This window comes from Saccostrea cucullata, unplaced genomic scaffold (assembly GCF_032062105.1).
Source record: "Saccostrea cucullata isolate Sc308-1 unplaced genomic scaffold, CSIRO_AGI_Scuc_v1 ctg16077, whole genome shotgun sequence".
Taxonomy (NCBI): Eukaryota; Metazoa; Mollusca; class Bivalvia; order Ostreida; family Ostreidae; genus Saccostrea; species Saccostrea cuccullata.
Genome location: NW_026941457.1, coordinates 1 through 13,490, shown reverse-complemented (window position 1 = coordinate 13,490; position 13,490 = coordinate 1). Strand labels below are relative to the sequence as shown.

Here is a 13,490-nt window from a genome sequence, read left to right as displayed (position 1 = left end):
GGACTAATGAAGACCCCTATTGATTTTGAGGTCAAAAGGTCAAAGGTCAAGGTCATAAATAAGCAAATTCTGTCTGTTATAACACTTTCGTTTCCACACGATATCTCTAGAACCATTTGAGCTATCACAATGAAATTTTACATAACAACTCCCTGTGGCCTAAGGAGGACCCCTATTGATTTTGAGGTCAAAAGGTCAAAGTTCAAGGTCGTAAATTTATACATTCTCTCTATGTGTAAAATTATCATTTCCGGGTGATATTTCAAGAAGATTTTGAGCTTATGCAATGTAATTTTATACCAACACTCCCTAGGACCTCTCTCACCCCTCTCAAAGTGCCCCGCCCCGTTTGTTTTATTTGTATTTATAGTATTACATGTCGCTATTTTTAGCACAGGGGCATGCGGAGAGTTATTGCGTATAAAACAGGTTCTCGGCGGACTTTATGTTATTATTACATCTATTAGAACTGTTTAATAAAGGCTAAATAAATCAAACTCCATGGATTGTGTAAAATTTTGACAATACCAAACATGAATATATACATGTGTGTGACTTCATTTCTGCATATACTTGATATCATTTAAAGCGACTCCGTGGTCTAGTGGTATGTCTCCCGCTTCAAATGTGAAAGGTCCCGGGATCGAATATCGTAACGCCCCCTTTTTAACTTTTCTTTTTTTAAGTGATAGTATTCAGCATGTGAAAAGAAAAAGTTATGAGGTATTAAGATCATCATATCATTACAGTGTGATAAATATTCCATATAAAAAGAATCTTCTATACACATAATAAAAAATAAGCAATCAAATCTTTATACGCATATTGACATACATGTATTTTATTTGCTTCAGTATACATGTACATGGATACATTTAATAATTCTACAAATTCAGTCAGGGGGATCCGACTTTTTCCCTAAGCGGGGGACACGAATTCTCTGAATTAGCTTGTTGTCTATGTAAATGGATAGGATAATCAGGATTAAAAGGGAATCTCTCTCTCTCTCTCTCTCTCTCTCTCTCTCTCTCTCTCTCAGACATGTAAATTTCAGTATCTTGCGTAATGAAAAATCTACTATTATAGAATATGAATTCTCTATACATGTTAATGGTAATTATAACCAAATGTTCCAGATTTAATTGTATAACGAATTTATAATTCAAAGGCCTATAGTTGCAATAATGTCTCCGAATAAAATCAAGAGGGGGGGTGCTTCAAAAGAATTACATACTCGGTAATTTTATGTTTTATGAATTAAAAGGAAAATACTTAAGGTTGCATGTACATACATATAATTATATAGCATTGCATAAAATTGTTTTCATTTGTATACTTTATCTAACATATCAACAGACCTTTGCAGATGTTTTTGTATCATGTTTTTAGCGTAGCATTATTTCACACAGAAACGCGTAACTTTCACATAATGTTAACCCTTTGAGTACTAGTATTTCACAAAAATCCCAGAATCGCTTTTTCTCATCTTTAATAACTTCTCGGGTATATAAAAGTATAGATCATGTATAATAAATAACACTATAAGACTTTTAATCAATGAAATATACGTGTTAAAACCAAAACCAATCTATAGATTGATTTTCTTTCTTTTAAGTTGCAGATATCAATTTATTTCTAAAGGCTTTACAACGGTATTACATTACTCTTCTATCTCTCAGTTCCCTTATGAGTACATATAATATTTTAGAATCGAAAATAAAACTCGGATTCCGGGATAATTTCGCATTCAAATTAGAGAATGAATTAAGAATATTTTTTTTAAATATAATCATAACAGACATTACAGATTTACACTACGCTGACAACTTTAAACTATGTATATACTGAAAGCAGTAACCAACGTAATCTTTCATGCAGAAGTGGATATGGAAACTCAAAGTCTTAATATTTTTTTTATGTGAAAAGTGTGGATATAGACGTCTGCGACGTCATGGATACTACCTCCGCCTTTATCTCGAAAGTTCTATTCCCACAGTTTACAAGTCAGAGTTATCTATCTTTGCTCATTGTCACTACGTAAATAGAGAAAATGAATTTATTGACGGAACCTTAAATCTCCAAAATGCAGAATCCGATTGAATAAATAATATGTTTAGTATTTTTGTAGAATAATTTGTATATACATCGCTGTAATGTATACTGCGTACAATATTATTTTCTTCAAAGTGCTTAGTTGACACAGAACAGATATAATTTTTTTAAGATATAAATTTGTAAATCAAAAACTTTCAATATACAGACTAACACTACACAGCCAAATTTAAAGTAATATGCATATAGTGAATTAAGTAACATGCAAAAGAGAGAATATTGAATGTGTAAATATGTTGATCTGGAGAGCGTATATATGTCTCTAACGTCATCAATACTATTTCCGCCTTTATCTCGAAAGTTCTATTCTCATTCACAGGTCAGAGTTATCTTTCTTTGCCCCCTTATACATACTACGTAAATAAGAAAATTTCGGTACCGAAAATATACAAAATGCGGAATCTGATTTAAAAACAAATTATATATTTAGTATTTGTAGAAAAATGTCTTTTTAAAAAAATATCTAAAAACAGAAAAAAAATCAAAAACTGACAACTTTAAACTATGTATATACTGAAAGCAGTAACCAACGTAATCTTTCAAAACAGAAGTGGATATGGAAACTCAAACTCTGTAATTTCATTTTTTTTATGTGAAAAGTGTGGATATAGACGTCTGCGAAAAGTCCATTTTAAAATTCCTCCGCCTTTATCTCGAAAGTTCTATTCCCACATACAAAACAGAATTTTATATAAACTTCATATCACTACTTACATGAGAAAAATTGAGAAAATGAATTTATTGACGGAACCTTAAATCTCCAAAATGCAGAATCTGATTGAATAAATAATATGTTTAGTACTTTTGTAGAATAATTTGTATATACATCGCTGTTGTATATACTTAGTTGACACAGAACGGATATTTTTTTTAAGATATAAATTTGTAAATCAAAAACTTTCAATATACAGACTAACACTACACAGCCAAATTTAAAATCATAATATGCATATAGTGAATTAAGTAACATGCAAAAGAGAGAATATTGAATGTGTTAATATGTATATATGTCTCTAACGTCATCAATTACTATTTCCGCCTTTATCTCGAAAGTTCTATTCTCATTCACAGGTCAGAGTTATCTTTCTTTGCCCACCTTATACATACTACGTAAATAGAGAAAATTTCGGTACCGAAAATATACAAAATGCGGAATCTGATTTAAAAACAAATTATATATTTTTTTTTTTTAGTATTTGTAGAAAAATGTCTGTTTTACATAAGAATATCTCGAAAAAATGTCTAAAAACAAAAAAATCAAAAATTGACCAAAAACAAATTCACTTCCGGTTCGGACCGGAAGTACTGGAAACACACGAAAACAACTTCAAAACAAATAATATATCATGATCAATACTTATGTAAATTTCATATCTTTACCTCAAACCGTTTCCAAAAACTGCCGGACAAAAGTCGATTTTAAAACTTTTTTTAAAAAACGAAATATAAACTTCATATATCCCCTAACTTGAAGGCGCTCACAAAATTTGGGAGGAATAATTTTAATTGACATCAAAAACGGAATCTTATATAAACATTTTGTCTTCATATTTCTGTTTTAACAAATTATGAACAGGTGTGAAGGCGGGTCATATGCGCCAAACGCCACAAAATATTCGCGCATTTTCAAATTATTTGTGATATTTCTGAAATAAAATAAATAAAACGTTCTTATCGTCTTTATTTTATTTCGCCCTGACACAAATATATCGTATCTAGTGTGAAAAAAAGATTTGGAGACCCAATCAAAGTACAACTCATGCATTCGTAAACCTTTCCATAAACTATTTTCCCTTCAGATTTTCAAATATTTTATCTAGAATTCAGATAAGTCAATTTTCAAACAACTTATATCGCTATGAAAATTAGAAATATCGTCCATATCTAATAATAATTTTTTTGAGATAAAATCATAAAAAGAAAAAAACCTATCAAGATCAATTAAATATCTTTCAGATCTGAAAGTTTGGTAGAAATCGGAAAAAAACCTAGCCTATCTCTGAGAAATCGCTTGCACAAAATCGGTTGGAAGAATAATAATAATAATAGGGAAAAAGAAACCGAACGAAAACAATAAGGTCTTCCGTTGGAGACGGAAGACCTTAACTAGAAACTCTTGTTGCTACAGCAACAAATAAGGTCTTCCGTTCTCCTCTATTTATCTGTAAGAAGAATATTTTTCTATTTAAAAAAAAAAACAAAATGCAAAAACAAGAAAGAAAAAAAAAAGAAATATGAATTCCTCCATCTGGTCTCGATCCCCTAACCATTATTATGAAAGTCGGACACGCTAACCACTAAGCCACCAAATTCCACAACATTTAAGGTATTTTGTAAGCTTATTATTTTAAGGTTGAAGGAAATAGTTTCGAAGTGAAAGAAATAGTTTCGTAGTAAAGTCCCGGTCAAATTTCTTAAAAAACTGAGATATTGGCTGTTTGATGTGATATTGTATGTAGGAAAATGATTAGAATAATTATGGGACACATTTGCAGTGAAGCAATGACACCTAGCATATACAGAGTTGTAAAAGCGAAAGTAATACACGTGGTCAGTTGCAGAGGAAATTCAAAATCCCGGAAAAACAATGAGTCATGGGCATTTTTTCAACACCATATCGTATCAAGCGGGGTAACTGCAATTGATTTAACCTATCTAAATTGCGTGGAAATTTAATTGATATGAAAAATCACCATTTCCAAGATTCGATCCATTCATTTTTTAATCTAAATAAAATTGAAATAAATTCCATACACCCAAGAAAGCACGAATACTTGGTATTAAAATGTAATAGAGCAAAAGAATCGAATGATATTAACAACAATTGTAGAAATAGCCGATGCGAGCTTTAATTAATGTTTATGCTCAGCAATAACTAAATTTCAGACAGAAAAAAAGCAGATTTTGCCTATATTCACTACAATATCATTATAGTTTAGAGACTCTCCTTAAAACTCTCAGGACACTTTCTTTCAGGTCTCTTCTTGCTTTTATTCCGAATCTTATGTCAATATTTCGTGCCGTTTGGCTTGAAGACGTTTTCTCTACGTTGCTGTGGATTGTTTTTTTTTTAAGAGAAGAGAGGGGATATTTTATAAGCATTTGTTAGAGTAAGGGTTGCAAATACCTGCTCGACCTTAAGCTTGATCGTGACCTTTGGAACCAAAGTACAAGGTCATTTATCAAGGTCAAAGGTCAAGGTCATCAAAAAAAAAGAGAGAGAGAGAGGGGGTAAACTTGAGATAAACACTTGAAGCTGAATCTAGATAAAGGTAATGAATATTTCTTTATTACTTTTTGAGTAAGGTTCAAAGGTCTCATTTTGAGGTTTCTCTAGACATTTGCAGTCTGAATAACATGTTACAAAATCATTTCAAATACTCTTTTTATAAAAGATATTTATGGGATAGTAAGAAACTCAATTTATGCAGTTTTTCTCTCATAACCGGAAGTCGTCGTTTTTGTTTCCAATGGGACTGACATATTTTGAAACTACTAGTAAGATGCTATAAGGTAATACTAAGAAAGATTCCTTAAAGAAAAGTTTAAAATCGTGATTTATTTGATCACTTCCTGTGACAACCGGAAGTGACGGCGGACGATCTTAAACTCAAAAGATTTGTCTATTCATCAAGGTCTACCATCCCTATTAGTTTGGTGTCTTAATCTCTTACCGTTAACGAGATCTAGCAATGATAACTTCTGATTTTGAGGACAGGAAGTCACGCGACCGGAAGTGAATTTTACTGAGATATTAGACATAACTGTAGAGATCTGCAGTCCGAATAACATATCCAAAAATCATTACAAATACTTTAACTATAAGAAATATTTATGGGAAAGACAAATACTCAAATTATGTAGTTTTTTCTCTCATAACCGGGAGTTGTCGTTTTATTTTCCGCTGGGACTAATATATTTCAAAAATACAAATAAGATGTTATAATGTGATGCAAAAAAAAGTTTCATGAAAGAAAAGTTAAAAATTTGATTTTTTGGATCACTTCCTGTGACGACCGGAAGTGACGGCTGACAATCTTATCCCAACTGATTTTGCCTACTTATCATGATAAACCATTTATATAACTTTGGTGTCTTAATCTCTTACCGTTTACGAGATCTAGCTATGATAACTTTTCATTTTGAGGACAGGAAATCACGGGACCGGAAGTGAATTTTACAAAGATATTTGACGTTACTGTAGTCATTTGCAGTCTGAATAACATATCCAAAAATCATTTCAAGTACATTACGTATGAAAAATATTTGTGGGAAAGAATAATACTGAAAATATGCAGTTTTTCTCTTATAACCGGAAGTGGTCGTTTTTGTTTCCGTTGGGACTGATATATTTCGAAACTACAAACAAGATGCTATAATGTGATGTAGAAAAAGTTTCAAAAAAGAAAAGTTGAAATTTTCGATTTCTTTGATCACTTCCTGTGACGACCGGAAGTGACGGCGGACAATGGTAACCCAAATGGTTTTGCCTACTTATCAAGATCTATTACTCATATAAGTTTGGTGTCTTAATCTCTTACCGTTTCTGAGATATGACTGGGACAAAACTTTTTTGAAAAAAGCGGAAATCGGACATAACTGACGACCGGAAGTGAATTTTGAAAAACTGAAAACTGCATTTGAAAGATATTTTAACTCTCTATCATCTCTGAAAATTTCATCTGAATCCGTCCACTCATCTCCGAGAAATCGGCAAAACAAAAAGGAAAAAAAATAATAATAATAAAAAGAAAAAACAGTAGAATCACTATAAGGTCTTCCGTCTGAAACGGAAGACCTTAAAAAGAAACAATACAAACACTATAAGTCTTCCGTTGTGAACGGAAGACTTAATAATAATAATAATAAGAAACCGAGTAAAAACAATATGTTCCCAAACTCCGTTTGGGGAACATAATAAGAAACCGAGTAAAAACAATATGTTCCCAAACTCCGTTTGGGGAACATAACTAGTGCTAATTGTAACGGGGACCGTTACAGATGTTCCCCAAACGCTCCCCAACTCCCTTTTATAGTCATATTCCCTGTAAGCATAATTAAATAAGACAAACTCTATGCATTTGAGACTTTATCAACGTTTACCCAAACGTGTACTATGTTCATTCAAATTTTATCATTGCACACTTGCGCATGTGAATGCATGTGCATAATGACCATATCATATTGTCTACACAATCTATATATTTTAATATGCTAAATATTAAAGTATTTAATCCAAAAATATTTTTAAAAAAACGCTCATTCAAGTGTATTTTTAATTTAACCCATTTCACGTGCACGCAAGTGCATAATTGAGCATGGTGACCATACCTTCTTGTACAAGTTCATTACATCTATCTATGTTCTTAATCTCACCCCGTTTGGTTCAAAACCAAGGGAGTTATAGCTGTTTAAAGTTTCAGCCAATCAGATTGCAGCGCACGTACACGAACGTGTATGCATGTGCATGGTGACCATACCTTCTTGTAGAATTCCATTTTAATCATCTATGTTCCAAATCCCATCCTGTTTGGTTGAAAACCGAGGGAATTATAGCTATTTAAAGTTTCAGCCAATCAGATTGCAGTGCACGTGCATACACGTGTTTTCATGATAAATGCTATATATCATGTTGTAAGATATCGTAATACATAACTATGTTCAAAATTTCAAAGGATTTCGTCAAAAAACAAGAAAGATATTGAGACTTTAGTTTCAGCCAATCAGAACAAAGCGCACGTGCATGCGCATGAGATCTTGCTATTTTGACCATGTCATCTTGTCTATGCTACTAATATATCATTACAATATGAGTTTCAACGCATTTCATCAAAAATTGAGAAAGTAAGTCTATATCAATTATATTGATCATTTCTTGTGTTGCACGTGCGCGCTCTTGCAAGCACGTGCGCGCAAAATGACCTTGACTAGGCAAATCTACATAACATGTCTACTAACCCTAAAAAGGTTTTACCTACATCGGATGAACAGTTTACAAGATCATTCCCGGACAAAAAAGTACCCAGGAAGAAGAAGAAAAATAATAATAATAAGAAACAGAGTAAAAACAATTTATTTCCTACCTAGCTTGTAACACGAGCTTTGATTGGTTACAAAGTCGGGTGTAAATATCCGTGCACCCGACTTGAGCCGGGTGTAAATAAAACGTGACGTCACAATGCATACATTCTCAGTACGTAGTTATCTAATCGATAGACTGAGACACACTCTGATGTTTACAAAGCTTTTTTTATTGGTACAAAGGAAATAAATTCGTTATCCAGGTCCAATCAAGGGTGTACGGGGATAAAACCCGGGGTAAATCCCCGTACACCCTTGATTGAACCTGGATAACTAATAATGTTCCCCAACTTCGTTTGGGGAACATAATTAACTTTAACTATCATGGAAATACTGAAAATCATCTGAATATTTTCAACATGGTTAATGGGTTTGTGAAGATAATGAAAACTCTTCACGATTTTTACAATTTTTACACACTGAGCATTAGAATTAGGAGAATTTCGAATCATATCATATATTTGAATAATAGTATGAATAAACATGTTTCTTCCTTGTTTGTTATCAATAAAATACAACGTCTTACTTATTGTCAGCTGATATAAAAGATAAAAATATAGAGACTTCGTGGCGCAACGGTAGCGCGTCTGACTCCAGATCAGAAGGTTGCGTGTTCGAATCACGTCGAGGTCAATTTCTCTTTTTTATTTTAATATTTTTTTATTAATTGGGGGGGGGGGGGTAAAGAGAGGCCACTGGTGGAGGACTAAACTTGAACCCTGCCTTCAGAAAAGGATATTTTTCATGCCAGCACCTATATACAATGAAACGAGACATCAGTTTATATGGTCTCATCAGAGAACCGGTCTCTACCTCCCACAATGGGATTCGAACCCGTGTTGTAAGAAGCAACACATTACTTCTCAACTCAAGAGCAATTTCTAACCCCTCAGCTACAGGGACGACAATAAACAGAATGAATCCAAATGTGACAATGAGTAATAATCGTACGTCGTCACTATACATGTACTTGCATCTGTAAACAATTTTTTTTACAGGTGACAAATACAAAAATGAATTGCTGTACATTTGTAAATTTATGAGCTTATTTTGGTTGTAAATGATGCATATATAAACTTTCTAAAATATCCAGAATTTGTAGAATCTATAAAAATGTTCAAATTCATCGTTTTTAACATAACTCTCATAAATCGGTAGAATTTTTTATTTCTTTATGACATAATTGAGAGACCTTGAATGAAAATGTGTTGTTGGTTTTTTAACCAATCTTTTATCTAAAATTCATTGTTCAAACCACGCGTAGGCCTTCTTTCTCCTTTTGCTTACCCCACTACGTGCACATTTACCTTCTTAGCAAAAGAAGAAATGACTCATAAAAATGTTAGTAAATGTACATGTCAATATTTGTTTACTTTGAGTCAAATATGAGATCATTTTATTGATTAGACTGAACATATCGATGGATTCTTACGAGTTAATGTATCGGTTAAGTTTAATAATTCTTGCACTAGGATGTTTGTTCTTGGTGATATTTTATGTAAATTTATGCATTCTTTAATACCAATGACTTTATCTAAATAATTTTCTGCTTTTTTAAATATAATTTCCCCAATTTTAGTATGTATCTACCTGCACTTTGCGGAATGAGAGCCATGCACTCCTAATCAAATGCAAAGGTAGAATATTTTTTTCTTTAAAAAAGGTATTAAAGAGCGATCTTCGTTTATTAAAAAGAAAAGCTGTGATTTGTTTGAAGCTGATGTCTCCTTCATGTAAATTATATTCATCATACTGTATAGGGGGAAAATAACTCGCGGTGTTAATATTCGCTATATTCACGGTGTTAACAAATCCGTGAATTCAAGAAACAGTGAATAAATTTTCAATAATCTCCATGTTTTATTTGGATTACGATAGATTTATATAGGTGTTCGTACAGTCCATGGTCATTTCAGTAATTGCGAGTAGTACTGTCATTTAATTTGTTTTAATTATCACGCTTTACTTTAATTCAAATCGGCAGATAATAATTTGTGTTTGTTCAAAAGCTGTTTTAATACCCAACGCTACATGTTTCATCAATCAAAACACGTGGGCCATGGGTTTTGATTACCCGTGCGTAACTAATGTTACCACGTGTATTTGTTACCCGCATTCTCATGCATATTAGTTCATGTAGTTTTTATCGACATTTTGGTTTAAAAAAATCATTCAAATAGATATCGAACATACTGACGAAGGAAGTGTGGAAGGATATTATTTCCTACATAAAAGGTTTTATTTCCGTCCAGTAGTTTTTCGCTGCGTTGTATTGAAGATCTCGGGTGCACATGCACCCATCGTAATAGCATTTAGGAAAGTTATTTAACGTTTGGGGACTATTAATAACTACACTTGTGTTAATTAATTACATATAAAATCTAACAATTTTATAATAACTTACCCTGTTGTTCGTGAAATAAAGACATAACGCCGATCAATGTCGTTTACATGTAGCTATGGTATGGATTAAATAGAGACAAGGGAAGTAACTTTTATTACCTACCAAATTCCGCGAATTCAAGAAACCGCGATCGTGTCAGATGAGAGAAAAACGTGAAAATTACAACCCGTGAAATTAATCCCCTATACAGTATTTGATTCATTATTTCCTTTAAGTATTTTTTCTTATATATTTAACATTTTTACATAATACATGTATTTAATGCAAAATAATCCCAAAGACTGACTCAGATGAACCTTTGCCCTTTTTCATATAATTAATAGCAAAGCAAACTTTTAGTCAATGAGAAGATGACCTTTTCCCTAATGTTAACGCCACTAATCCTTAAATTCACAGCTTTTCTCTTTTTATCAATTCTTCCCGTCCCATTTTTCCGCATGGAATCAGTCCCATAATACAATCCTTCAATCACAATTATTTCTCGTTATCTTTACGTTATATACTGCACATGTTCATAAATCAAATAAAAGTTATTTAAAGGAAGTTTATTTTGAATTCCCTGTAAATAAGAATAGGTCCTCATTGCTACCCATAAATAAGATGAATGAGGAGAATTTTAGTGTCAGAAGTCTCCAAGTTTTCGAATCTGAACAATATAATGGGGCAGGCACATGTTATAGGATTCATAAAGTTAAGAATAAACTTGTTCCACCTATGTTGTAAATCAATAAAGTACAATTTCTTACCTGATGCCAGTGGTATTCAGAAAGGATATTATAAAATGATGCAATGTCATGACTTCGTGGCGCAACGGTAGCGCGTCTGACTCCAGATCAGAAGGTTGCGTGTTCGAATCACGTCGGGGTCAATTTTTTTTTTTTTAATATTTTTATTAATTTTTTTTTGGGTGAAAGAGACACCACCGGTGGAGGGCTAAACTTGAACCCTGCACTTAGAGCGCTTCAGAAAAGGATATATTTTTCATGCCAGCACCTTTACTATGTTCATGACTGTATGCCGACATGGTAATTGTCAATAAAGTGAATTGAATTGAATGATACGAGACATCAGTTTATATGGTCTCATCAGAGAACCGGTCTCTACCTCCCACAATGGGATTCGAACCCGTGTTGTAAGAAGCAACACATTACTTCTCAACTCAAGAGCAATTTCTAACCCCTCAGCTACATGGAAGACAATAAACAGAATGAATCCAAATGTGACAATGAGTTATAATCGTACGTCGTCACTATACATGTACTTGAATCTGTAAAGAAAAAAAATTTTTGCAGGTGAAAATTAAAAAAATGAATTGCTGTACATTTGTAAATTTATGAGCTTATTTTGGTTGTAAATGATGCATATATAAACTTTCTAAAATATCCAGAATTTGTAGACTCTACAAAAATGTTCAAATTCATCGTTTTTAACATAACTCTCATAAATTGGTAGAATTTTTTATTTCTTTATGACATAATTGAGAGACCTTGAATGAAAATGTGTTGTTAGTTTTTAACCTTTTATCTAAAATTCATTGTTCAAACCACGCGTAGGCCTTCTTTCTCCTTTTGCTTACCCCACTACGTGCACATTTACCTTTTTAGCAAAAGAAGAAATGACTCATAAAAATGTTAGTAAATGTTCATGGCAATATTTGTTTACTTTGAGTCAAATATGAGATCATTTTATTGATTAGACTGAACATATCGATGGATTCTTACGAATTAATGTATCGGTTAAGTTTAATAATTCTTGCACTAGGATGTTTGTTCTTGGTGATATTTTATGTAAATATATGCATTCTTTAATACTAATTACTTTATCTAAATAATTTTCTGCTTTCAATATAATTTCCCCAATTTTAGTTTGTATCTACCTTCACTTTGCGGAATGAGAGCCATGCACTCCTAATCAAATGCAAAGGTAGAATATTTTTCTTTAAAAAAGGTATTAAAAAGAGATCCTCGTTTATTAAAAAGAAAAGCTGTGATTTGTTTGAAGCTGATGTCTCCATCATGTAAATTATATTCATCATATTTGATTCATTATTTCTTTTAAGCATTTTTTCTTATATACGAGGGGTTATCAAAAAGCTCGTGGACTAGCGCCATAAAATTAAAACCGCTTTAGGTATACATGAATGAATTTCAAAATATTTAGTTATCATCATCTTTTCTATCTATAGAATAAATCACAGATCACAAATTTTATTTTTTAATAAATTAGTAATGTTTTTGTAAGCAATGGTATGTCCCTGAGGCGCAACCTCGAAACGACGTTTTTTTTCACCTAATTGTAGCTAAGAAAAACTATTATGGTATGAACATTTGACATCCAAATATCCCGTTAATTTAGGTATGTGTTGGGACACCATTGTTTCATAAAAAAGTAAATTTTTACCTCATTCTGGAAGTTCTATGAAATTTTATCGTAAATTTTATATGGAGTATCCAAACAAATATTGCCTTGAAAATGAGGTCAAAAGGGGGTAGGGGTTTCCTTTTTCAACATTCTATAAAGTTTCGCCCCTAGAAAAACTGGTACACGCCTAGAAAATGTTTAATCTGGCTACGGAGAAATAATATGCATCAATATAACTTGTTTTTAATGCTAAAATAGATTCAGAGAGAAAAGGAATGCACAGTTAATTTCGATTTGAAGTCAAGATGTAAAAAATCAATCACGTCAAAAAACGATGTTGATCATGTGTTGTAGATTTTGAACTCCAAAAAGCAAAATATGCTGGAAGAATCAAGTGAGAATCTTTTCCATTGTCTTAATCCATTTGGAATATCATATGCATTGAAAGCCGCTGTTCATGACATTGTTTAGTCATAAAAACAAGACAGATTGAAGTCCTTCCTCAGCTCCAGGGAATCTCATCAAAATAAGT

The 13,490-nt window shown here is 32.3% G+C and overlaps 2 non-coding genes across 2 annotated transcripts; both read left to right on the top strand.

Moving 5' to 3' along the window:
- The first annotated feature begins 8,754 nt into the window (after positions 1-8,754).
- Trnaw-cca (transfer RNA tryptophan (anticodon CCA)) lies at positions 8,755-8,826 on the top strand. The gene has a single exon. It is a non-coding gene; the product is annotated as a tRNA-Trp (tRNA).
- A 2,567-nt stretch (positions 8,827-11,393) lies between these two features.
- Positions 11,394-11,465, top strand: Trnaw-cca (transfer RNA tryptophan (anticodon CCA)). The gene has a single exon. It is a non-coding gene; the product is annotated as a tRNA-Trp (tRNA).
- The last annotated feature ends 2,025 nt before the right edge of the window (positions 11,466-13,490 follow it).